Source organism: Pleurodeles waltl, chromosome 4_1, assembly GCF_031143425.1.
Source record: "Pleurodeles waltl isolate 20211129_DDA chromosome 4_1, aPleWal1.hap1.20221129, whole genome shotgun sequence".
Taxonomy (NCBI): Eukaryota; Metazoa; Chordata; class Amphibia; order Caudata; family Salamandridae; genus Pleurodeles; species Pleurodeles waltl.
Genome location: NC_090442.1, coordinates 919,819,966 through 919,847,317, shown reverse-complemented (window position 1 = coordinate 919,847,317; position 27,352 = coordinate 919,819,966).

Here is a 27,352-nt window from a genome sequence, read left to right as displayed (position 1 = left end):
TCCTTTGTCTCCATGTTCTGTGACTCCCATTTTGCTATCTGGTGTCCTGAGGGCTCTCTGAAGTGCTGAGAGCCCCCTCTTCCTCCTCACACAGAGTTGAGGCCCCCAGATAGTGCCAACTTGATGCAAAATGTGACTTTGCCAGAACCAAGGCTTGTTGGAGAAATCCAGTGCCAAAAGTCACCTGCATCCAACTTCACAATGTGGGACATCCAGGGCATCATGCAGGAACCCACTGGCATCTTCCTGGGGTGCATTTCTGAAGTCTTTGTCCAATCAGGAAGTCTTCTTTTGCACCCTCTTCTGGGTTGGCAGGGGCTCCTGTCCTTCCTGGAACTTATTTCGACTTCTGGACTTGGTCTCCTTCCTTTGCAAGTCTTCAGGTCCAGGAATCCACCAATTTTTGTTTGCAGTCTTGCTTGGTTCTTGCAATAACTCTAATCATGACTTGTAGTGTGTCCTAAGGAAACTTGCAGTACTTTACTCCTGCTTTTCTGGGCTCTGGGGTGGGGTAATTTACTTACCTTTACTGTATTCTTACTCTCCCAGCACTTCTGCACACACTACGCTTGTCTAGGGGACAATTTGTGATTCACATTTCACTTTCTTAGTATATGGTTTGTGTTGCCCCTAGACCTATTTTCTCCCTTTGCATTCTAGTGCATTTCCTATTGTTTGGACTATCCTATGACTATTTACTTACCTTATTTTGGTGTTTAGTGTATATATTGTGTATAATACTTACCTCCAGAAGGAGTATTGCCTCTAAGATATTTTTGGTACTGTGTCACCCAAATAAACTACCTTTATTTTTGGTAACACTGAGTATTGTTGTTACTTGTGTATAAGTACTGTGTGACTGTAAGTGGTATTGCAGGAGTTTATCGTGTCTCCAAGTTCAGCCTAAGCTACTCTGCTATAGCTACCTCTATCAGCCTAAACTGCTAGAAGATTACTACATTTCACTAATAAGGGATAACTGGACCAGGTATAAGATGCAAATGCCCAAGTTACCCACTACAAACCATGCCAACCTCCTACACAAACATAAAGTAAGAATTGGAAGGAACATAAAGTGTTCATTTCTAGACTAAGATTACATCTACATATGGTGTCAGGCAGATTGAAGTCTAATCTTAGTCTAAAAAAGAGTCCGTTTTTGTGGCTAGTGGGATCGATGGTATGTTACCTGAATCACTGTTGCACTAACTGATCTGATCGCTGTATTGTTTCACTAAAATCCAATAAAGATCATTTTTGTTGAAAAAAACGAGTCCTTTTTCTTACGCTAAACACACTTAGCTTATATTTTTAATTCGACATTTTGGCAGAATACCCTATTGACCCCAGACCTCCATCGTTTTATTCACATTCCCAACATGTTAGCATTTTTAAAAGCCTTAAAGGGACATGTGCTACTTTTAAAAAACATGTTGACATGATAGAGAGGCACTTGAGGAGTGGGCATTGGTCCTTAAGAACACAGCTTGCTCCTCCCTGAGGTCACCTGACAAAAATTCCCAAAGGGGCAAACGGGAGGCTGTCCCACGGGGACACCTTTCCTTTTGTGAATTAGTTCCAACTCAGACGGAGGGTTTGGAAGTAAAACATCCCAAAGAGCGGCCTTCCATTTTCACACCCATTAGTGGTCAGGATAAGGGACTGGTTGCAAAGCTCTTTTTGCAAGTCAGAATGGCTTAAAGAAGGGTTTTGTAAAAGATATTTTATTGTCAAAAATCCTGTGTTTTTTCAACACCTAGGCTTTGTTTGGCGACTGCAAAATTCCTTTGTACATTAGGCCCTAAAAGACAAATGAAACCTAAAGCTAATTTCTGTGAGGCCTAATGAAAATGTGATTTTCTGATAGTATTTTTAGTGTAAGAATAATGGGAATGTATACATCCTAAATGAGCAAGGGAATAGCTGTTAAAATATAGCTTTTCTAATTTGTTACAATTATGTCAATTGCTGATAACTTTGTTTGATCGAAATTTTGTTTCACAATAAAATGCAGATTTTACATGTGTTTGAGTATCTCATTTACGAGAGGAAGCTGATTGAATTGTAACAAAGCCAATAATGATTGCAAGCAGTGTGGCAACTTTTTATATTCATTCTGAGAATAGTGACAGTGTTGTCTCTTATCCTAGCCACTAAAAATAGCACGCATGTTTCAGGGCTTGCTCCGAGCATGAAAGCAATTTAAAACATATTTGTATTCTGATTTAAAAGTGACAGCGAGTCAGTACTGTGCAAATCATATTTCCTGTTTATTAGGTGATGTGGTTTGCCTCTTAAGGCTGGCTGCAGAGCAAATACACGTCTGTCATATTGATTTGCCAAAAGAAAAGACTACTCGTGTATGGGCTCACTCCCAGGTGGATTACATTACTTTGCACAGGAGTAGTACACGATGAACCTCTTAAGATGTTCCTTGCTGCAATTACCAGACCTCTGACTTCACACACCTCACACAAATGTGTCTTTACAATTGATAGAGCTCCGAGTTATAAACCACAAACTCCTTACAGCAACCAGGCACATTGCCTCTTTTTCCAACCCCGCCTTCTTCACTATTGAAGAACCCCTTGTGGTACAACCCCTGGCTACATCTGTAGCAGTTGGTTAAGTCATCTTGAAGGACCTGGTAAGTGACAGGAGGCTTCCAAAGTCTTCTCCTAAGGCGGACTAAGGAGTGAAGAATAGGTTTACAGAATAAAGATGCCTCTGATTAATTTTGGGGAAAATTATGTTTCAAAGTTGACAGATGTACCCCAAGAGGAAAACACTCTCCTTAAAGGATGATCACAGGATAACTGTACATAGCTCTAGGTAGGAGATGTGCTAGACGAAAACACCTATCCCTGTTCCAGAAACAACATGAGAAATTATGCATAGTAAAGTAGAAAACAATCTTGAAAGTAAAAACCAACCATTCATTAGTCTCCCTACAAACGGAGAAACTAGGGACACATTGGTATTGGCTGTTGGATAGCAAAGACCTTGCAATAATAATCAGTCACTGTTAAGTGACCCAAGAGCGACTCCACAGTGTGTACTCCATAAATGCCAAAATGTACAGGTGTGTTGCTGATGCACTAGTTGTGCATATGTAGTGGTAGAGTGCCCAGAGACTGGTGTACACCATGTCTCAACAGGTATCAATTAGAAATAAATATAAATAATGAAAAAATCATACAGAAACACAAAAAAGAAAATGGAAGTTGCAAATTATGTATTTGCAAATATACTTAAAAAATCAATAGTACATAAGAACAATATAATATCCAACTTTATCCAAAAAGTGCTGTGACTAAAACAAGTGAACACACAGTGCTCATACAAAAAAGTGCCCCAAATCAGTTCATGTGAAGCACAGACGAGTAAACAGAATGAAAAGCAGCTAACATAAAGTCAAAGAACATGAAATTAACAATTTTATGAGAGTATTAGAATTAACATGTAATGCAAGAAGCCTTAATCTGCTGCTTTACTTGTCTATTACGTTCTGACCCTCTTTATTTAAGGTCATCATCAGGACTAAAAGATACACGTGGACAAAGAGGTGCTGCAACCAGAAAAAAGAGAATGCATTTAGAGAAGGAAAAGACAGAAGAAGCCAAGGCTGTTGAATGTTGATAAAAACTAACCAGCCTATAAAAAGCAATGGCAACCATCAAAAGTAAGGTGATAATACTTCCGAGGTCAAAACGCTTATAGCCCACAATGGTAGGAAAAAGAGAGTGGTTGCTGATTCATTATAAAAGAGCAAAAGGGTACTCACTAATCTCCATAAAGGTAATTAGCGTGTATGTCAATACTGTGTGCTAATCAATAACCAACCTGCCCAAATCGTGTGAATCCTGAATGGCAAATTCAAGGAAAGGGACTCCATAGTCTTGTTTTTGGTTGGATTTTAGTCATTTAGCTACCACTTGCTCAAGACATTGGATGGTCTTGGGGTTTGACACCACTTTGGAACATAGCAAAAGGGAACTTGAAGAGATAGTGGAACTTGAAAAAGTAATTCTTGAGAACAACAAAAATGCAGACGCTAAGGGTCTGCTATAGAAAATCAATACTAAAATAACCACATTTAACACCATAGAAGAAAACAAGAAAGATTCAAAGGGATATTAAAAATTACAGTAAGGAGAAAACCTACCCCTATTTGAGTAATGAGTTCTACAATACAAATTTTCACAACACGCCTAAGGGCAACAACTGGGGTAATTTCAGGAAACAAAAATCAGTAACATTCTCAAAGTACTTGATTACCTCCAATGAGGATTCAGACCTGGGGGATGGTACCAGCTCCAACATTGATTATAGTAGGCCACCCCCACCACGTTAGCCTACTCATTTATTAGCGAAGGGCAAGGGCCGAGGTAGGGCAGGAGCAGGGGTCAGGGCAATTTCCACAACGATTTCCCAGGGGAATGCCAGCAAGATGCACAATTTACCAACGGGGCCCCCACAGTTTTGGACTGGGAGAGTGTTATGCACCTTGTTATGAGCAACTTGGAGGGGAATCTGCTGGATGATTCAACCAGTCTGGAACATCCTCAAAAAGAAGACATGATTCAATTTACCTGAACACTTGTCCTCATATGAGATTGAACTCTTAAGCAGGGGTCTCTCTTTTGCCAATGCAACATACATTGTTTTAAATTTGCACGAGGATGTTCTAAAGTTTTTCAGACGAGTTAGACTTAGATATTTTTTCTCTACGAGACAACAAGCAAATTATATGATTGGGTCTCCATTTCATCTCCCTTCCACATTTACACCTCCCTCTTCCTCAATGCCTCCAGAGGTTTAAACCTTTGAGAAATTGCTCCTCCAAGTAATCCAAAACATTAAATATTCCTTTGTGTATGTTCCTTACAACATAACTCTTCAAGAACGATAAGTCCTTGAAACTTTGAAAGAAACTGGTCACTTGGTTATCAAAACAGCAGTTAAGGGTGGAGGGAAGGTTCCCATGGATTTTAACAAATATGATGCTGAAATTGTGTGACAACTTTCTAACACTGATTATCATATCCCTCTGCCATCTGATCCTGTATTAAAAAAATCAAACTTTAATTAAGGAAGTTACAGACAGGTGTTTTAGGGTTAGAAATCATTGCCCCCAAAGAACACCTTATCTTATCTGTACCTATCCATGGACCCCGGTTTTACATGTATTATCAAAGAAACATAAGAATTCACAGAATCCTCTGGCTAAACCCATCGTGCCAGGATGTGGTTCTATTTTGGAACTACTTGGGAAGTACATTGATACAGTCCTCAAGGAATTAGTCCCTTCTACCTCTGTCTACCTCAGGGATAACACAGATCTGATTGCCCAGATCAGGGACAAGACCTTTGATCCAGAAAATGAGTCTTTATGTACTGCCATTCCCCAGTTAAAGTGTCTAGAGGTAATAAAAACATTTTCAGACTCGCGCCCCTTCACTACTAAAATACCCAGATTTTCTCGTGGAGTTGTTACAGATTACATTGACTAACAATTATTTTTTGTATAAGGACACTTTCTACCTCCCGCAGAAGGGGGTATCAATGGGAGCTTGCTATGGGCCCAATTTTGCAATCTTGTATCTGTCTAATTTGGAAAGAACCAAGATCCTTTCATTAGAAAATCCTTTTATTAATCATATAACCTTTTGGAGACATTCCATATATGACGTCCTCATGTTTCGGCATGGGAACCTCACTCTTTTGAACTCCTTTGTAAATTGGTTAAATTCCGTGAAGGACCATTTGAGATTTACTTTCTAGGCTCATAAGGATAATCTACCTTTTTTGGATCTCTCCCTTAAAGTAGAGGAAAATACAATTGGCACCAGCCTGTTCAGAAATCCTACTGAGAGGAACACCCTCCTACTCTATTCAAGCAACGACCCCAGGGGTCTACGAGATAGTTTGCCTTATGTGCAAATTCTCCAAATAAGAAGGAATTGTAAGAGGAGAAAAGATTATTTTCGGGAGACAGCCATTCTGATTGAGAAGTTGATTACCATAAGATATCCTCGACATCTAGTGAGATGTTCTCTTAAACAAGCTTGGCACTGCCCTAGAAATGTTTTACTTACACCAAAGGCACAAGAGGGTAACACTTGTGTCCCTTTTGTTACCACCTTTTGTCCCACAAGTGATCTTGAAGTACTTTGATCAAGGGTAACTGGTATGTTCTGTGTAAGTTTTTTTATCTTTTTGGAACCCCCCTCTTTTCTCCTACAGGAATAATCAGTCCATCTCCTCTAGTTGGGGTCTACCACCTGTAGTGTGACATTATTAATGCCAGAGTTGAAATGTATGCCCCTTGACAATGAACACTAAGGAATTCAGGATGGGAAATCAAGTATATTCTTTGAAATATTTCAGTAATTGCCAGACGTGAAATGCTATTTATGCCATCCGGTGCCGCTGTGACCTTATTTACATAGGGCAGGCCACACAAATGATCAAACCCAGAAATATACAACATAAGAGCAGGGTCAGATGCAGGATATGATTTGGCAGGTTATTGATGTACCTACTCTCTTCTTGCGGGCAGTGACTTGACACAACTGCTGCAACGTTGTGAATGTAGATGGGTCACACGTTGTGACATTGTTAATAATGGCTCAAATATTTTAGATGAATAGAACAGTTTGTCTGCCTTGTGATTATTTCTCTCCTTGCTGAATGTTGCTATATTGATTTTGATGTACCGTTTTTATATCCTGTTGATTTTGAATCTTATATTTGTAAACAATATCCTTGTTGTACTTTCAATTGTTTTAATTGTTTTTGTAGACTTCTGTGCTCTGAAGTTCTACAGCGGTTTATGATACATGTTGTAAATGTCCAGGCAAAGATATTGATTTACTGCTTTGTAATAATAATTTATGTGGTTTGTTGTGAAGCATGTCCAATAGTGTAGGATTACTATTTTGATTTGTTTTTTATGAATGATTAACTTATTGACCTATTTATTTATGTGACATATTCTATTTGTAATTATATAACTAAGTTCTTCTTTGTCTTCTCTCTTACCAAGGCTACTGTGCTTTATAAAATAGTTTTTTATTAAATATGTTTGTACAAAATAATTCAATATTAGCCTGCCCCTTTTCAGAATATCTGTTGAACTGCTCACCGTTGACTTCAGGTAATGTGTTTTTTCTTGAAGCCAAGACTATGGCTTTTTCCCCCCCATTGGAAAATCATAAGCATTTTGATGGAACCTTTGTTGGTCCCCCTGGGGGCACTGCCTGATGCATTCAGAGTGCGATCTGGTGGTTCGCTTGATCCTCCGTTTATGCTTTTTTCCCAGGCAGCTCACTAGATGCGTTGGAATTGTCGACTGAGTCAGCTATGTTCTTGAAGAGGCAAACATGCTTCTCGTAAGGTTGGTGTAAGAGGGGCGGCAGAGAGGTAGTCACGAACAACACCAAAAGTTAAATGAGGTGGTGATGATTTATTTAAGTAATACGCCAAACGATTAGCCCTACACCAACCAACGTCCTCTTCTCTCCCCTTCAAATGTCGCTCTCACATTCCACAAGCCGCATCTCGAGCAAACACAACATTCTCACCTTCGTCTCGTGCCAGACGCGCACGCACCCAGATTCCTAGGATACCACACCACCTTCCCCATATCAGAATAACAAAACTAAAAAAAACAAATATATTTAACATACCTAAATACAAACTACACATGGCCCTTGAACAATTAATGTTGCTTACAAACTAAGACAAATTGAACGAACATTGCATCACAAAGTCCCTAAAGGTGTCACAGAACACAGTTCATTTCACAGTTCATTTTACATAGTCCCTGAACCATGATGGTTTTGAAACATTCCTTTTTGGTCGAGTTTCAGCTGGGCCTCGCATTTTAGTAACACCTGGAGTGATACAGATATCTTGAGCAGGAACATCCAATGAGATACCTTGAGAGTCATGAACTTCTACATCGGGTCCCGAACACTTAGCCACCCTATTCAGATTCCATATCCTATGATCTTCTGTTTTCACCGCATTCCTAAACAGTCTTATGACTTTAAATGGACCCTTGAACTTAGATGGTTTTCCCTCCTTCCTTGGAGATCTTATCTTAACAAAATCCCCTTCATGCAACACAGTTCTTTTAACAGCTTTTCGCTCACCCTACCTCAACTTTCTTCTCCCTTTCACCTCTCTCTCTCTCTCTCTCCAACCTTCAATGCTATCAACCTGATCACTGACCTCTTTTCTTTTCTCATTAACCCATCTGGGTTCAATCTCACTGTAAGGAACTCTACCTTTGAATAACTGAAAAGGAGTCACCCCTGTAGTGGAATGTGGTGTCAAACGATACTCCCAAACCTTTTTTTTTACTTCACACTCCCACTCAATATTATTAATAAGTGCTAATTGCATGCATTGTTTCAGCACTTTTATAAAGCGCTCAACAACATCATTAGACTCTGGGTGATAAAGAGCAGTTCTTTTGTGAACCACATTCCTTCCTCTTAAAAAAGACTCTGTTGCATCAGAGACAAACTGCACCCCATTGTCGGTCAGTAAAGTAGAGGGAAAGCCCTCTCTTTCAAACAGGTCATCAAGAAAATTAATTATGTTTCTTGATTCAACCGAATTCACAAATCTGACTTCTGGCCAACGGGAGAACATGTCAATGTAGACTAAAATATACCGGTCAACAGACTTCAGTTTAATTGGGCCTAAAATGTCCAAGGCTATGTCAACCCAGGGACCGGAAGATTCCTCACGTATGACCATGGGCTGAACCCTACACTTTAATACCTTATCTGAACAAGCGCACTCACGGCAGTTCCTCACTTCCCTTTCCACCATGATGTCCATGGCAGGCCACCAGTAGGCGTTCCTTAATCTCTCCTTCGTTTTGGAGATGCCCAAGTGGCTTGAGTGAGCACAATTAACAAGATTCTTTCTCAAGCTAGTTGGTGGAACCAACTTGCTGCCTCTCATCAATAACCCACCAACTACGGACAATTCATTTCTGACCTGCCAGTAACCTGTTAATTCTTCACACAGTTTCTCTTTGACACCCCAACCATTTGTAATTTTACTCACTACATCCTGCAACGTGACGTCTTTCGACAATTCATCCAACCACATTGGTTCTGAGATTGTTCCCTCAGTGACAATGCAGACCTTTATTTCCTCGTCAGCTACAATGTCCGCAAAACACCCTCTTTCAATGATCTCATCATCTTTTCCCGTGTCTGGACACAACCTCGACAGACAATCAGCCTGAACATTTAATGTCCCCGGCATATAAGAGAATACAAATACAAATTCTTGCAATGCCACTACCCACTTCCTGATTCTATGTGAGATCAACTCTATTCCTTTTTTTGTAAATACATCTACCAGAGGTTTGTGGTCAGTCACAATCTGAAATCTATGTCCCCACAAAAATTTCCTCAGTTTTCTTACTGCCCAAAAGACACTAAGCGCCTCTTTTTCAACAACTGAATAATTGACTTCAGCTCCCTTCAAACATCTGGATGCAAAAAGAATAGTCCTCATTTGACCATGTTTTTTCTCGAACAAAACCGCCCCAAGACCCTTAGAACTGGCATCAGTCATCACAATAATCTCATTGTGTGCATCAAAGCTCCATAAATCTGCTGCCTTATCCAAGCTCACCTTGATGTCCTGATACTCCTTTTCACATACCTGATCCCACTTAAATTCTGCTTTTTTCTTTAACAATTGTCTCATGTAATAAAACTCCGCCATGCCTAGAAACTTTACAAGTTCTTCTTTATTTTGTGGACTGGGTAATCTTTTTATAGTATTGACTAAACTTTCCTTGGGGCGAATTCCTTTCACCGAAATCTCATGACCTAAGTACTCAATGTTGGGAATGTTTATCTTACACTTCTCAGCTTTGAGAGTCAGGCCATTGTCTCGTAGCTTCTCTAAAACCATCCTCAGTCTCTTATTGTGTTCTGCTAGATTGGTCCCTGTGATTAAAAGGTCATCCTGATATACTTTCACCCCTTCCATGCCTCTCAAAATCCTTTCCATGGCCCTCTGAAAAACAGATGCAGCAGAAATCAACCCAAACGGCATTCTTAAGAACTTGAATGTGCCAAATGGTGTTATAAAAGTGGTAAGTTCCTGGGAAGAATTATGCAAATTAATTTGATGGTAAGCAGAGGTCAAATCTAGGGTTGAGAAGTGACTTGCCCCCCACAGCGAACACAACAACTCTGTAATATTTGGAAGAGGATAGTGGTTTATGATGATTGACTTGTTTAGATCTCTCAGATCAACACAGAGTCTAGCTTCGCCGATGGACTTCCTTGCCATAACAACTGGTGCCACCCAATCTGAAACCTCAACCTCTTGAATAATCCCATTCATGATGAGCTTATCGATCTCAGCTTTCATCTTATCCCTCACCAACAGAGGTACATTTCTCACTTTCGCTGCCTTCGGCTGTGCACCAGGCTTTAGCTTAATTTTGTGTACATAGTTTTTCAGACAGCCTAATTTCTTGCTAAACACATCTGGAAACTCCTTCACCCAAACCCCCACATCTTCCGAAACAGACTGAACTGTGTGGTTATCCTTCAGCCTAACAGGTGGGTCTTCATTTGGATCAAGCAAAACTCTGAGATCACGTTGATGAAAACAACTAATTAAAGAGTCCCCTTTTACAGAGACGTACACTTTTGCTGGAATGACACGCTACCTAAACTCTACCGTTCCCCAAAAGTAACCCAACAACTTGATTGGCTCGCCACCATAACCCTTAGGTAACACATCAGGTTTTAACAAGTCGACTGTCCCCTTTAAATACTGATCATAAAATATTTTAGGTATCAAAGTAAGTTTTGCCCCAGAATCAAATAAAATTTTGAGGGGTTTACCATTAACCAAGATTGACTCTACAGGACCATCAAAAGACCCAACACTAGTTTGTAGAACCTGAACGACATTCACTGCTTCAGCACCATCTGCGTCACCATCACACCACACCTCTCTTATTTTCTTTGTGTTATTCTTCACCCTGCAACATCTAGCAAGATGACAAACTCTACCACAGTTCCTACAGAGTATTTTCCAGGCAGGACATTCCTTGGTATTGGCCATGTGACCAACATTCCCACACCTAAAACACTTCCCAGCAAATGTTTTCTTTGACTTTACTGATTCTCCACCAACTTTACTGTCAGTGTTATTGCAATGTATTACTTTCACCGACGCTCCTTCATCCCTTGTTGTGTCAAATACAGTAGAGTCTTTTCGAAGTACCTCAAAACATTTCTTGGAGTGTTCACAGGTTCTAGCCAACACTAGAACCTCATCTAGAGATGGGTTGTCCTTTTGCCACATGCTCTCCTTTGCTTTTTCCAAGGAGCAGCCAAGCATGAATTGATCCCTCAAACGTTCCTCATAAGAATTTCCAAAAGCACAGGTAGAAGCAAGCCTTCTCAGCTCAGTAATATATTGTTCCATTGTTTCACCTTGGCGTTGCATCCTTTTTCCAAATTGGTATCTTTCAAGAACTGTACTTACTTTAGGTAAGTAATGCAGGTCCAGTTTCTTTAGACAAATATCAAATTCGTTGAGGCCAGTAGAGTCTGTATCTGAAAGATCAGGAAGGTTTTCAAAGACTTCTTGGCCCTCAGTGCCTAAACAGTGCATTAAAAGTGAAGTCTTCCTTTCAGCACTTAATGAAGTGCCACACACCCTAGCATAGTTGTTAAAAACCTTTTTCCACTTTTGCCATGGTATGGGTGGGTCACCAGGAGAGGTTAAAAAAAACGGTGCAGCAGGAACATTCTGCATGATGACCAGTGAAAGAGAACTCCACAATCGGCAGGTTGAGACAAAGTAACTTTAAATAGTTTAAAAGGGCAAGCAATTAGTTAAAGCTGTTTAAACCAGAATTAAGAAGTGGCACCGAAATCGATGATGAACCCTCTGTTGCAGAAACGTGACTACCTATATTGCAGAGAAATAAACAGGAACAGGAACAGATGAAGGCTGTCTGTAGGTTACGGTTACCTGAGCAGACTGGCCTCAGTAGAAGACACAATGGCGGTCATTCTGACCCTGGCGGTCAAAGACCGCCAGGGCGGAGGACCGCGGGAGCACCGCCGACAGGCCGGCGGTGCTCCAATGGGGATTCCGACCGCGGCGGTAAAGCCGCGGTCGGACCGGCACCACTGGCGGGCTCCCGCCAGTGTACCGCCGCCCCATTGAATCCTCCAAGGCGGCGCAGCTTGCTGCGCCGCCGAGGGGATTCCGACCCCCCCTACCGCCATCCAGATCCCGGCGGTCCGACCGCCGGGATCCGGATGGCGGTAGGGGGGGGTCGCGGGGCCCCTGGGGGCCCCTGCAGTGCCCATGCCACTGGCATGGGCACTGCAGGGGCCCCCGTAAGAGGGCCCCTAAATGTATTTCACTGTCTGCTGCGCAGACAGTGAAATACGCGACGGGTGCAACTGCACCCGTCGCACAGCTTCCACTCCGCCGGCTCGATTCCGAGCCGGCTTCATCGTGGAAGCCTCTTTCCCGCTGGGCTGGCGGGCGGTCTGAAGGCGACCGCCCGCCAGCCCAGCGGGAAAGTCAGAATTACCGCCGCGGTCTTTCGACCGCGGAACGGTAACCTGACGGCGGGACTTTGGCGGGCGGCCTCCGCCGCCCGCCAAGGTCAGAATGAGGGCCAATATGTCAATGAGCATCAAAAGTTGCTGTTGTCGGGGTGTGCGTGAGTTCCTGGCGAAGTATAAACCTCTAGCACGAGACGCGTTATTTCTATGGCTGCTGTTGCTAGGGTTGCGTGTTTGGCTCTCGCGCGCCGAAACTCGAGGGGTAACTGAAGCCAATTAAAATAAAATAAACACGCCAGCACGAAATGAAATACCTGGGCGTCAGCAACTTGACAGAGAAGATCCACAGACGTGTTGTCAGGGCTCTTGGCGCTTGTACAATAGAGATTAATCCAGAGCTGCCTACCGCTCCCCCTCCGCAGACTCCACAGAAGCCAATCAGTTCCACTTTCACCTCGTCGCCAATGTAAGAGGGGCGGCAGAGAGGTAGTCACGAACAACACCAAAAGTTAAATGAGGTGGTGATGATTTATTTAAGTAATACGCCAAACGATTAGCCCTACACCAACCAACGTCCTCTTCTCTCCCCTTCAACTGTCGCTCTCACATTCCACAAGCCGCATCTCGAGCAAACACAACATTCTCACCTTCATCTCGTGCCAGACGCGCACGCACCCAGATTCCTAGGATACCACAGTTGGTCAATTTATTTTTTAGTTTACTCGGACCTCTTCTGGTACATTAGTTGAGGGCTTACAATCTACTCCCCTTGAATTATTACTCCACTCTGGTTTTGTTTCAGGAACCTCTGACTTATTCGGGTTATCTTTGCTCCGTTGGGACTCCTTTTCCATCTGCAAACCTCATGTGCTGCACATTTCTACAACATTAGCTGTGTTGAGGTGAAGTATATGTTGAGACCACCTCCATGATCTCTTTGACTTTTTTGGAGATTGCACTGATTTGTTCTGTCTGGTGCACAGACTTTTTGAACACATTGGAATTGAGTGACTTGGATGCCCTTCCTATGGAGTCTTTTTACTTTGAATTTGCCATTCAGGATTCATACAATTTGGGCAGGTTGGTTAATGATTAGCACACAGTATTGACATACACACTAAGGCCCATATTTATACTTTGTTAGCGCCGCATTTGCGTCGTTTTTTGATGCAAAATCGGCGCAAACTTAAAAAATAAAGTTGTATTTTGTAAGTTTGCGCTGATTTTGTGTCAAAAAACGACGCAAATGCAGCGCTAACAAAGTATAAATATGGGCCTAAGTATCTTTATGGTGATTAGTGATTACCCGTTTGGTCTCTTTAAGGGAATTAGCAACCACCCTCATTATCCTACCATTGGGGGCTGCCAGCGTTTTGACCTCAGAAGTATTATCACCTTTCTTTTGATGGTCGCTATTGCTTTTTATAGGCCGGTGAGTTATCAACATTCTTTTGGTGGCAGCCTTGTTTTCTTCTACCTATTTCTTCTCTAAATACATTCTCTTTTTTCTGGTTCCAGCACCACTTTGTCCACGTGCATTTTTCGGTACTAATAATGGCATTAAATAAACAGGGTTGAAACATTGTCGCCAATTAAAGCAGCAAATTAAGGCTTCTTGTTTTACATGATAATTCTAATATTCTCATAAAATTGTTAATTTCATGCTCTTTGAGTTTACAAAGATTGCCTGTATGTTAGCTGCTTTTCATTCTATTTACCCTTCTGTGTTTCACATGCACTGGTTTAGGGGCACTTGTTCACAAGCACTACGTGTTAACCTTGTTTTAGTCACAGCACTTTTTTAGATAATGGTGAATGCTATCTTGTATCCTATAGATTTTCTAAATATATTTGCAATACATAACTGGCAACTTTTTTTTATTTTTTGTGTTTCTGTATTGTTTTGTCAATATTTATATTTATTTCTAATTGATACTTTTTGAGACATTGTTGTTGATAGAACTATTTACCCAGGTCTCAACTGAGTTTATGGGTTCCTCTTTTTTGTTTTTTTAATATTATTATGTCATTATAGAGACTGGTGTAGAGCACTGAAGTAGTGAGCACAGTGTCCTCTGGTCCAAATGGGGCCTTAAAGTGGGATGAGTCCCTTACCCAATGAAATAGAGACACTGATCCCGGGCCATATGGGTGATCCCCTACAAGATTAGGAGAGGGACAGGAAGGGGAGTGTAGTCAGATGTTAGCCACACCTGTGGGTTGGGTTACACAGACACATACTCCAAGGAGAAAATTTCTCCATTTTGATTTTTGTGAAAAGTGGTCATAGCAGAGGAAGGTAACTTTACCCTCATTGATTGGAGTGTCCCCTCTTTTGCCAGCCCATAATTAAGGATAAATATGGCAGAGCTGCAGGAGCTCCTACAATCACTGCCTGTAACAAAAGAGAAAGAAGGACTGCCCTATTGGACCCTTGGACTACACCACAGAAGGCTTGAACTGAAAAGGACTGCACCTCCTGCATTCTCATGGCTCCACAAAGAAAGGAAAATGTGTGGACTCCCTGAGAAGCAACAGGTAGAAAAGTGCTGGATGGAAAAAGGACTGTGATTGTTACATGAGGTGGGTACTTAGCCCCTTCAACTAATAACCCAATTTGTTATAAGAGCCTTCACCTAATTCACTGCTTTAATTTTCTTTTTTTGTTTCATAATAATAGCTTCAAAATCCATCCTATCAACTGCAGGACCTGTCATCATTGTGAAGCACGTATCACAATCATCTACTATTCAAGAGGTAGTATCAGGTTGATGCGCATCTGGTATCCCTGTTTCAGTAGCAAGTTCATCATTTCCTTCTTAGAATATCTCAAATAGCTGGAATGATTAGAATATTAGTAGATATTGTAGGAAGGGCAATGTCAATAGTCTTCCAGTCATGTTTCAGCATTCATCATATAGTGGATAGTTGTACATTTTCTTAGCAGTAACAGATTTACTATAACCACACCAGTCAAGGTCAAAGCAGGCAATAGACCAGTGAATAGGCTTCCATATATTGCAGGAAAAACTCTAGTGATCCATCCTATTGTGTTATAGAAATGTCAGTAAAAGCTTGATGTAAAAATTCCCAGATGAGATGGTAGTCTCCTTTGGATGAGCGATCAAGAGTGGTCAAGGCCTTTGCAAATTCACTTATATAAAGTTGTTCTAGGAAAAGCCTCGTTTTTACAACATGTTCTGTTATTGCCTGAATAAATTATTCACTGGGCTTGTGAGAGAGACATTGTTAATTTCGAGAAGAGACATGATTATTGGCTACCAATTTGTTCTAATATCGTCTCTCTGCCTCACCTTTCCCTGGACATCAATAACTCATCATTATCTTTAGCGCACATTAATACGTTTGATTGTAATATATAATTTTCTTATTAACATTTAAAATGCATGTTCATCTTTTTCATTTTTCCAACAATCATGTCTACTTCCCACCAGACATGACCCATTTGCCAAAACCAAATTATTGTACAATTCAGATATTTCCGGCTTAGGTGGAAATGTTAGCATGCATCATCAGCGGATGCCTTATAGCAAACTTTACGCCGAATCGTAAACAAATCGCTTGAGTTCATTCGTACATTGGCATGGATTAATAAAAATCTGTTTATCTTCAAATGCACATGCATGTCATATTTAAAACTCCATTTGAACTGTACAATTTTATTCCCAATTACTTCCAACCAATGCAGATCTCTCAATTTAATGCAGTATTTAAACTGCTTTGTAATTATTGACACCCTACTTGAACCAAGAATCAGATTAGAAACATTAGGAATGACACCTTGTAATGTCACACTTTGGACAATGTTCTGAAGTTCTGAACAGAATTCAGGTTGTTCACTGTTTCTTTCTTGGACATAGCAAGATGTTCAGGTGTTAAATTACACATTCAAATACCTTTGTTTCATTATTTATGCTCCTAGATGTGTACCTAGGTTTGAGCATTATAAGTGCAATTTATAACTAAAACACTTATTTAAGCTGAATCTGCTCTTCCGTGTGAGTGTATGAAATTGTATAATTCGTTGAGGGGGTGGAAACCCCACTCAGGCAACAACCACACCCCTTGTCAGGGTAAACCACAAAAGACACTACATTAATCTGTGCTAAACCTCAGGTAGCTATGCACAAAAACAGTCAGGCTTAACTTAAGGGTACTTTGTAAAGTATATTATTTTCTTAGAATACAATCAGTAATAAAGTGAAAACACATCAAAATAAAAATCTCAAACCAATTTAGAAAAATAGTGTAGTTTTTATTGAATAGATCAACTAAAATCTAATTAGCAGAAACAAAAATGTTGAATTTCAAAGTTCTAGTGAAAATAGCATGAAGAAGTAGAAAGCGTCACTCAACAGTGTCTTGTCACTCTGGACTGGGCAAAGTCACAAGTAGAGGACTGAGCGTGATGGAGTGCAGGTCGGATACAGGGACAAGGCTAGTCCCACTGAAGAGTTACCTTCTATTGTTTGGCTCAAAGAGTTTTTCATGTGTTGGAGGAGGCTGTGAGGAGGAAGCTTTCACCGCAAACAAACCGGTGCCAGTTGTCAAGAGCCAAGAGCCCAAACTTTAGAATTTTCTCATTTGTCTTGTGGGAGAACACTCATTGATGCCAGACAAGAGTCCAGAATCTAAGAGGGTGGCACCTCTTGGGGATCAGGACTCCAACAGAAGCTGGTAGCAGGGTTAAGGCAGGTTCAGGCAGGTCCAGTTGGTGCTGGTCAGCAGCTGGGCAGTTGCCGGGAGGCCTCTGGAAGCTTGTTGTATCCCTCTAGCTCATGCAGGAGGTCAGCCAACTGACCTGGAGTCTCTCTGGGTAGCCCAGAATCAAGGCAAACATGTTATATCGCCCTTCTTCAGCAAACAGTCCTTCAAACAGCAGCACAGTCCTCCTGGCAGCAGGGAAGTTCTTCTGAATCTTCCAAAGGTCCAGAAGTGCCCTGATGAGTGGTTCTGAGGGTTCTTTTATTTTTTTTTATACCTGGTTCCACCCTTTATGTGGGGAATTCGGTGGCCTACTTTGAAAACTGGTTCTGGTTAGTTTTTCCCCATTTCCCTGGTCCTGGTTTCAAACTGTCTAGGGTGAACAAGGTAAGGGCATGCCTGGTGTCAGGTACATTGTGTGTGATTGGGGAAAGGTTCTTTGAAATGTAATCTGGGCAGGGTACAGCTCGTCTGCAGCCATCCTGCCAGGAAGACCCTCTCTCGGCTACATCCGGGTCCCATTGTTTACTTTCTGTGCTCAATACACATAGAGGGGGAACCATTAACAATCCCAGGCAGCTGAGAAATCCTAGAAAGTCCTCACAAATTTAAGGCAGGAAAATTCAAACTTTCTAAAAGTAGCATTTTTAGAAGAGCAACTTAAAATCCGACTTACCATTAAAGAGGAGTTTCAATCACAATTAATTTGAGTGTAAAAGTACATTCTCTATATGCTCCCAATCGGAAGTTAGTACTTATTATTTTGAAACAAGGTAATCAAATGTTAGCCTTTTGGATTAATAGTCCTCACAACAATGAAACAGACTTTAGAAAGTTTTCACTGTCATAACATGTAAAACATAAACCCATGTGTCCTACTTTTAAGATACCATACACCCTGCCCTATAAGCCTTTAGGGCCTACCTTTGAGGTGACTTATAAGTATGAAAAGGGAAGGGGTGAGGCCTGGCAAAAGGTTGATTTTGCCAGGTTGAAATGGCAGTTTATAATTCACTACAGGCTGCAGTGGCAGTTTTGAGGCATGTTCTAAAAGGCTCCTTTAGTGGGTGGCACAAGCATTGCTGTAGCCCACTAGCAGCATTTAAATTACAGACCCTTGGTACATGTACTATCATATACGAGGGACTTACAAGTACATTAATGTCCGAATTAGGTGTAGGCCAATTTTATCGTGTTTTGTGGTGAAAGCACAAAGACTTTACAATAGTTTAGCAGGAAAAATGTGAACAAAGCCCTTAAAGTCAAGAAAAACAGATTAAAAAAAGGATGGCAGAGGAAGGCAAAAATCTGGGGGTGACCCTGAAGAAAGAACCAGGTCCAACAGTGAAATTCTAAGTGAAATTCTAAGCTTTCTGTAATTTTATTAAAAACAGAAGACATTTCTCATATTGAGTAAATACTTTCATATAATTGCATTATCTTTTCATCAATAACAGAAAATCCTTTCTGTTCTTCTTCATCAAAAGCTCTAGGATTCTTGTGACTATGCTCATCTCTTCATCAACATCAAATACATAAAGGAAATATTTTAATATTGTGATGTTTAGGAATTATCATGATTTATATTAACTGATCTGTCCAATTACTTGTGTAGGTGCATATTTTATTATGTTTCAAAAAAGCAAGACCAGATTCCAAAGATCTTATCCTTAAAGTTTTCATGTAATAATCTTATCAACAAAATATCAAAATGCCTCCTCTGTAGTTTTTTCAAGGTACAATCCTTTCCAGAGCATACTTATCTTGCTGCTAAGATGATTTAGAAAAGATGAATTAATGAGTTATATGACATTCCTCAAATTTTAAGTTTAGGTCAACATTAAAACTGGTTATTTGTCTTTTGTTCAACCTCACTACATCATCCTAAGGATGGCAATAATTAAGTGTGGTTACAAGAATTCACATTACCACTGTGCTGGTCGAAAAACAGTGTAACGCGAATCCTACAAATTAAATGAGAAGTGTCCTTGGAAAATGGAGACAATTGTTAGGGAAGATAAACTTCCTGGGTTATTATGTAATAGCAATTGCTTAAAATGTACATATGATGCAACTAGGTAGTCAGGACAATCTGTGTCAGAAACTCCATGTTCAGGGACCACCAACTTCTTTGATGAAGGGGGCACTCACAAGTGTTTAGTATGTGTGTCCACAAGACAGAAAGGGATAAAGGTTGGAAACATTCAAGCCCTTCTAGATCCAGCTGCTTTACAGTTCAAACAGTTGCTGGGTGTCTGTAACAAAGCAGGGTTAGGTGATTGGCAAAAACAATAAAAATTAGTATAGGGGAGTGTGTTTACTAGGAACTCGCCAGCTCCATTGAACTTGCAGCAGTAGGAAATAGAGGCAATTCTCCTTCAGTATCTGATGAGCTACAGATAGCACTTCTAGATACTGTATCTGCATTTCTGAACTCCATCTGCTGATTGGGGCTTCCATGCAGACATGGTCAGTAGGAGTAAAAAGGATAGACTACCAGATCTTCATCTGGGCCTTCGAGATTGTTCCAAGTCAAGGCAAAATGGGCATCACTCAATTCCACATTCTAGAAGCACTATAGCAGGATGATCTGTAAAAGTCTGCCTTGAAAGAGATCCATTAGTTGTAGAAGAGACATATATTTTTAAGTCCTAAAAAGTAGCGAACAGTCCTCTGCCATTCAGGTTTGGTACATATTTTTCAGTTAAAAAACCCAACCAACTAGGTTGGGGGGGTGGTAGGGTCTTCCTCAGAGGGCTTTTTTTGTAAGGGAACTGCTGGAAACATATATCTGTGGCAGTGGTTGCCCTAGATTTTTTGATATTTCAGACTTCTACAGATGATGTTTTGAAGCTCAAGGCAGGAGGAAACTGCCAAATAATGCCTCACTGCATGTGCTTTTTCCTTAACCAACAATTTTAGCTACTTCAATTAGAAATTACTTTTTTATATATGTTGGCTGCATGTGCACATGTTTAAAAGTCAAATATGAAATATGAGCCTGCAGCAGTTTTATCACTGGTAAACCTGCATCGATCAATCAGGTCTTGTTAAGAGTGGCTTGTCAACCCGGGAGGAGTCTCCAGGTGTTGTAAGGGTTCTGCGGGCTTTGGCTGGGAGGGGATGTTGGTTGAACAGACAGGTCTTGAGCTGCTTCCTGAAGTCCTGTAGGGAATGGAAGGTTCACAGATGGAGGGGGAGGTTGTTCCAGGCTTTGGCTGTGATGTAGGAGAAGAACTGGCCCCCAGAGCGGTTGCATCAGATGCAGAGAACGTGAGCCTCGGCGAGGGAGGTGGAGCGGAGTTCTCTTGTGGGTTGGTGGAAGGAGAGGCGGTTGTTGAGGTAGGCGGGCCTGAGTTGTGAAGGGCTTTGTAGGAATGGGTGAGGAACTTGAAGAGGCATCTTTGCTGGATGGGGAGCCAGTGGAGAGACCTGAGGTGAGGGGTGACGATGGTTCTTCTGGGAGGTTAAGGGTGAGTCTGATGGCCAAAATTCTGGATGGTCTGGAGGTGATTTATGACTTGTTTTCTTGTTCCAGTGTAGAGTGCATTGACGTAGTCGAGTCGGCTGATGATGAGGGCCTTGGTGATGGATTTTCTGGCTGACAGCGGGATCCAGCAGAAGATCTTTCTGAGCATGTGCAGGCTGCTGAACAGGATGTGGAAACGGCATTGATTTGTTGCTTCATGGTCAACTTGGTATCCAGGATGATTCCAAGGTTGCGTGCGTGGCTGGTGGGGTTTGGCGGAGGACAGAGGGCCACCTCATGTCGTCCCACTGGGAGGACCTTTTCCTGAGGATGAGGACCTCTGTTTTGTCTGAAATTAGCTTGAGGCAGTTGATCTTCATCTATGTGACCATGTCGTTCATGGTGTTTTGGAATTTGGTCCTTGTGGTCACGGCGTCGCCTATGAGAGATAGGACTAGCTGGGTGTCATCAGCGTAAGAGATGATGTTGAGTCCATGGGTGCGGGCGATGTCAGTGAGAGGTGTCATGTAGGTATCGAAGAGGATGGGCCTGGGTGAGGTGCCCTGGGGAACTCCGCAGATGATGTCTTCAGGCTCAGAGACGAAGGGCAGTAGATGGATCCTTTGTGTTTGGCCCGATAGGGAGGACGATATCTAGTTGAGCGCCTTGGTTTGAATGCTGTTGCGGTGTAGTCTGGCGATGAGGGTGGGATGGGAGATGGTGTTGAGGGTGGCGGAACATCTCTCGTCAATGAGGCGTCTGCATTAAAGGTGGTGAATGTGCAGTGATTGGGTCTAATTCCAGATTGGGATCAGTTTAGCAGGCTGTTACCTTCTAGGTAGTCTGTAAGCTGGAGGTTGATGACCTTTTCCAATACCTATGCAGGGAAGGGCAGGAGCTAGATATGGCAGTCATTTTTTAGTTCCGAGGGGTTGGCTGTGGGTTTCTTAAGGAGGGGTTTTACCTCTGTGTGTTTCCAAGCATCTGGGATGGTGGCCGTAGAGGTGGAGGTGTTGATGATTTCTATGACTGTGCTTCTGATGGCATTGCTCCTGAGATTGTAGATGTGGTGAGGGCAGGGTTACGGGGGGATCCAGAGTGGATGGAGGTCATGATGGAGATGTATCCTCTGTGGAGAGTTGTTTTCAGTCAGAGAGAAGGTGGGGCATGGCTTTAGATGCAGAGGTGGTCAACGATCGTAGGCTGGGGGTCAATTGTTCTAGATGTCGATAAGCTTGTGGTAAAAGTAGTCCGCTAGCTTGTTGCAGAGTGCTTGGGATGGTTGAATCAAGTTTTCTGTGGTGGAGGGGTGGGAGAAGTCTCTGTCAATGCTGAAGAGTACTTTGGCATGGTGAGTGCTTCTTTTTTTATTTTCCTGAGTAGGTGGTGGTACTTATTGAGGGTGGATCTATAGGCATTGATGTTGGCAGGGATCTTGTCTGAGCACCAGTGTGTCTCAAGTTTCTTGTAGTGCAGTTAAAGGTTTCAGAGATCTGGGGTAAACCAGCTTGCAGTCTTGGTGCGTTCGCTGATGGTGACGTTCTTGAGGGGGGCGATGGTGTCAGCGGTAGAGGAGATCCATTTGGAGAAGGTGTGAACAAGGAGTTCGAGGGTGTCTATGGGGCAAGGTCTAGTTTCTTTGAGGGCGGAGGTCCAGAGGGATGCAGAGAACTTGCTTCAGCTCTGGCAGGCAGAGGGTGGAAGGGTTCTCCGGGGCAGCAGGTTGTCCATCGATCGTGAAGAGGACAATGTAGTAGTCTGTTCAGGTTACCTCAGTGGTGTGTGAGAAAGAAGCTCTGCCGGTGGTGGAGAAGATGGGGTCCAGAATTTGTCCTATGCGGTGTGTGGGACAGGTGACTAGTTGGGAGGGGCCGATGATGCTCATGTTTTCTAGGAGCGAGGTGGAGTTGGTGTCGTTCAGGTCTTCTAGGTGGAAGTTTAATTTGCCCAAGAGGATGTAGTGGTTGATGTTGATAGCCAGAGGGACGATGAGCTCAGGGATGGCATTGCAGAATTTGTGGTGGGGCTGGGGGGCCTGTAGGCAAGGGTTCCTCTGATGGTGGTTTTGGCATCCGGTTTGATCTGGAATTTTAGGTGTTCCATGATGGGAGAGGTATTGTCGCCTGTGGTGATGCAGTTGACGGAGTCCTTGTGGATTATGACAATGCCTCGCCTTTTCTGTCCATGTGGCCTCGGTGAATCGTCTTGTATCCTGCGGGTGGGATGGTGGCGATGTCAGTGGTGGATAAAGGGAAGATCCAAGTTTCGGGGATGAGTATAATGTCGGGGCGAGGGTAGTTATAATGTCCCAGATTTCCATGGTGTGTCTTCTGAGGGATCGGACATTGGGTAATTGTAGGAGGCTGGCCTGGCTTATAGTGGGTACCTTGTGGTACTTACATCCTGTGCCAGGTCCAGTTATCCCTTATTGGTAGAATAGAGGTGTTTGTAGCAGCATAGGCTGAACTAGGAGACATGCAAAGCTCCTACTATACCACTTATATCATATAGCACAGTATCAGAAGAAAACACAACACTCAGAGTTACTAAAAATAAAGGTACTTTATTTTAGTGACAATATGCCAAAAAGTATCTCAGAGAACACCCTCACTTAGGAGCTAAGTAATATACACAAGTTATATGTACACAAACCCAAAACAGGTAAGCAACAGTAAGAAAAGTAGTGCAAACAATGTAGAATCACAATAGGATGCAATAGGTGAACATAGGTCTAGGGGCAACACAAACCATATACTCCAAAGGTGGAATGCAAATCACGAATGGACCCCAGACCTACGGGAGCTTGTAGAGGGTCGCTGGGACTGTAGGAAAACAGTAAGGGTGTCCAAAATACCCCACCCCAAGACCCTAGAAAGTAGGAGTAAAGTTACCCTGCTACCCCGGAAAGACACATTAGTCGTGAGAGGGGGATTCTACAAGAACCACAAGCACCAGCAAAACACTGAAGATGGGTTCCTGGATGTGAGGACCTGCAAGGTAAGGGGACCAAGTCCAAGGTTGCGATAGTGTCCAGGGGGGGCAGGAGCCCAGGAAACCCCGGATGAAGGTGCAAAAGAGCTGCCTCCGGGTGGAAGAAGCTGAAGATTCTGCAACAACAAAAAGGGCTAGGAACTTCTCCTTTGGATGGAAGATGTCCCACGGCGTGCTGGATGTTGCAGAAGTGTTTCCATGCAGAAATACAGCAAACAAGCCTTGCTAGCTGCAAGGGTTGTGGTAGAGGTTTTTGGGTGCTGCTAGGGACCAGGAAGGGCCAGGATGTTGCCACTTGGAGGAGGAGAAAGAGGGGGCGCTCAGCAACTTAGAGAGCCCCCGCAGAAGCAGGCAGCACCTGCAGAAGTACCAGAGCAGGCACTTGGAAGTTCTGTGAACTGATAGTCACAAAAGGAGGGTCCCACGATGTTGGAATCCCACTCAGAAGGTTGAGCACTGCAGGACGGAGTGCTGGGGACGCAGGCTAGGCTGTGCACAAAGGAATCCTTGGAGAAGTGCACAGAAGCCAGAGCAGCTGCAAATCACGCAGTACATAGGTTTGCTGTCTGGAGTGGGGAGGCAAGGACTTACTGTCGAAGTAAGCCTCAGCAAGGTCTACTGGTGCAAGGGGTTTGCCCTTCTCTGCACAAAGTCCTCAGACCATATAGGAAGAAGTTGGCACAGAAACTGAAATAAAATAAAAAGTTTATTAAACCTCATGAGGTGGTACTACAGTTCAAACAGCACCCTTCGGTAATGTTTGAAGTAGCACACTGAACTAAGAGAGCATGGTCCTCTTATACCCACGCAGGGGCTAAAAAGAAGGTGGTACAGTTATAGAAGCAAGACTTGTATACATATAAGGTCATATGGAAATGCACAGTCAACAGGTAGGAGGGGCTAACAGTTTTCAAGGACTAGTTGACACATTACTGTCTGTTACTAATTACTAACAGCTGCAGATCTTACTGGGCATGTGCGAAAGTGGGAGATGCTAAATATAACTTGTCACTAGACAGATTTTCAAGAGTAGTTAACAGGAAGGTAGGACAGAGCACATGGCGAGCACATGGCAGCATGTGGCAGAGATAATGGCTGCCATGAATACAAAATGGATTCGGCGAAATGTTCACAATAGTTGCTAAATACAAGATGTCTTCTGCTAATGCTTAATCTAATCGCTACTAAATTACAACATTACCTCCATCAAATTTGGGCAGAAGGGCCACTGAACTGTGGAGAAACCTGGACACAGCTCCTGTGTTCCAGGGACCACGCTCGTCAGGATGAGAGGGGACCCAGAGGACCGGTGATGCAGTCTTTTGGTCCTGCGTTAGCAGGGGGAAGATTCCGTCGACCCACGGGAGATTTCTTCTTGGGTTCAGTGCAGGGTGAAGGCAGACAGCCCTCAGAGCATGCACCACCAGGAAAAATCGAGAAATCCGGCAGGATGAGGCGCTACAATGTTGCTGGTAGTCGTCTTGCTACTTTGTTGCGGTTTTGCAGGCGTCCTGGAGCAGTCAGCGGTCGATCCTTGGCAGAAGTCAAAGAGGGAAATGCAGAGGAACTCTGGAGAGCACTTGCATTCGTTATCTAAGGAATAGCCCAGAGGAGAGACCCTAAATAGCCAAAAAAGGTGGTTTGGCTACTGAGAAAGGAGACTTGGCTACTGAAAGAGGTAAGCACCTATCAGGAGGGGTCTCTGACTCCTCCCCAGCCCTTCACACCTATTTCCAAAGGGAGAGGGTGTAACACCCTCTCTCAGAGGACATCCTTTGTTCTGCCTTCCTGGGACCAGGTTGCCTAGGCCCCAGGGGGGGCAGAAACCTGTCTGAGGGGTTGGCAGCAGCAGCAGCTGCAGTGGAACCCCGGAAAGCAAGTTTGGCAGTACCCGGGTTCTGTGCTAGAGACCCGGGGATGCATGGAATTGTCCCCCCAATACCAGAATGTTACATGGCCATGTTCGGAGTTACCATGGTGACGCTACATATAGGTATTGACCTGTATGTAGTGCACGCATGTAATGGTGTCCCTGCACTCACAAAGTCTGGGGAATTTGACCTGGGCAATGTGGGGGCACCTTGGCTAGTGCCAGGGTGCCCACAAACTAAGGCCCTGATTAGAACATTGGCGGTAAAAGCTGCTTACTGCAGTGCAGAAGACCGCCAACACACCGCCACAGCTATCATGACCCACAGTTCGGAATCCGCCACAATCTAGACACCCACACAAGTCCGTCACACCAAAGGTCAGTGATAAACTGGCGAAAACAAAACCTCCACCGTCAAGCCAACAGAAATATGCCCACACTATCACAACACACGAATCCACGCAGCGGTCTTTCAACCGCGGTATTCCATTGGCGGTACACACCGCCGTGCTCAAAATACACACACATTTACCAAAAACAACCACATTGGACAATTGGAAATACACACACCTGATACACATACACACACCACTCCCACACACCCAATACAATATAAAACACACACCCACTTCACCCACAAACCCCTACTACCAAAAATTCCGAAAGAAGGCCAGAGAGAGACAGCACCAGCAAGAACAACAGCATCCACAGGCACACAATACCATCACCCACAGAACTTCCACGCACCTCACACAACACCCCACTACATATCAGCACACTTATCACCACACACTCCACCCCACACATCACCTACACCACCCCATGGCACGGCAAAGACACCCCAGGTTCTCGGAGGAGGAGCTCAGGGTCCTGGTGGAGGAAATCGTCCGGGTAGAGCCACAGCTATTCGGATCACAGGTGCAGCACATCTGCATAGCTAGGAAGATGGAGCTATGGCGCAAAATAGTGGACAGGGTCAACGCAGTGGGACAGCACCCAAGAAATCGGGATGACATCAGGAAGAGGTGGAACGACCTACAGGGGAAGGTGCGTTCCGTGGTCTCAAGACACCACCTGGCGGTTCACAGACTGGCAGCGGACCCCCACCTCCTCCCCCACAACTAACAACATGGGAGGAGCAGGTCTTGGCAATTCTGCATCCTGATGGCCTCGCAGGAGTAGCTGGAGGAATGGAGTCTGGTAAGACAAATCTTAACTATTAAATCCCCCACCCTACCTGCATGCCAGCACACACCCCCACCCTCACCCTCACCCCCAGCACTCCAACTCCTCACATATGTCCCAACATCACAAACCACCCATCCCAACACCAAGCCCTGCATGCAACAACAAAGCATGGAAACCCATCACTAAATCATGCCCACTGCACATACCCATACAACCCCCTAAACCATCATCACACAAGGTCCCACACAGGAATGCAAGCACTGGGGTACACAGTCACCCACCCCTTGCACACCATGACACACACAGATGTAATAACTATCCTTTTATACCCCTGCAGGACCCCTACCCAACGTCACCGGACAGGAGGATCCACACATGTCCACACCACCAACAGAAGAGGCCCACAGCTCTATCCAACTGGATCTAGATGACCAGCCCAGCCCATCGGGGACCTCAGGACAGTCGGTTCCCCTAACACAGTCACAGGCCACTACAGACCTTCCCCCCTATGGAAACACCAAC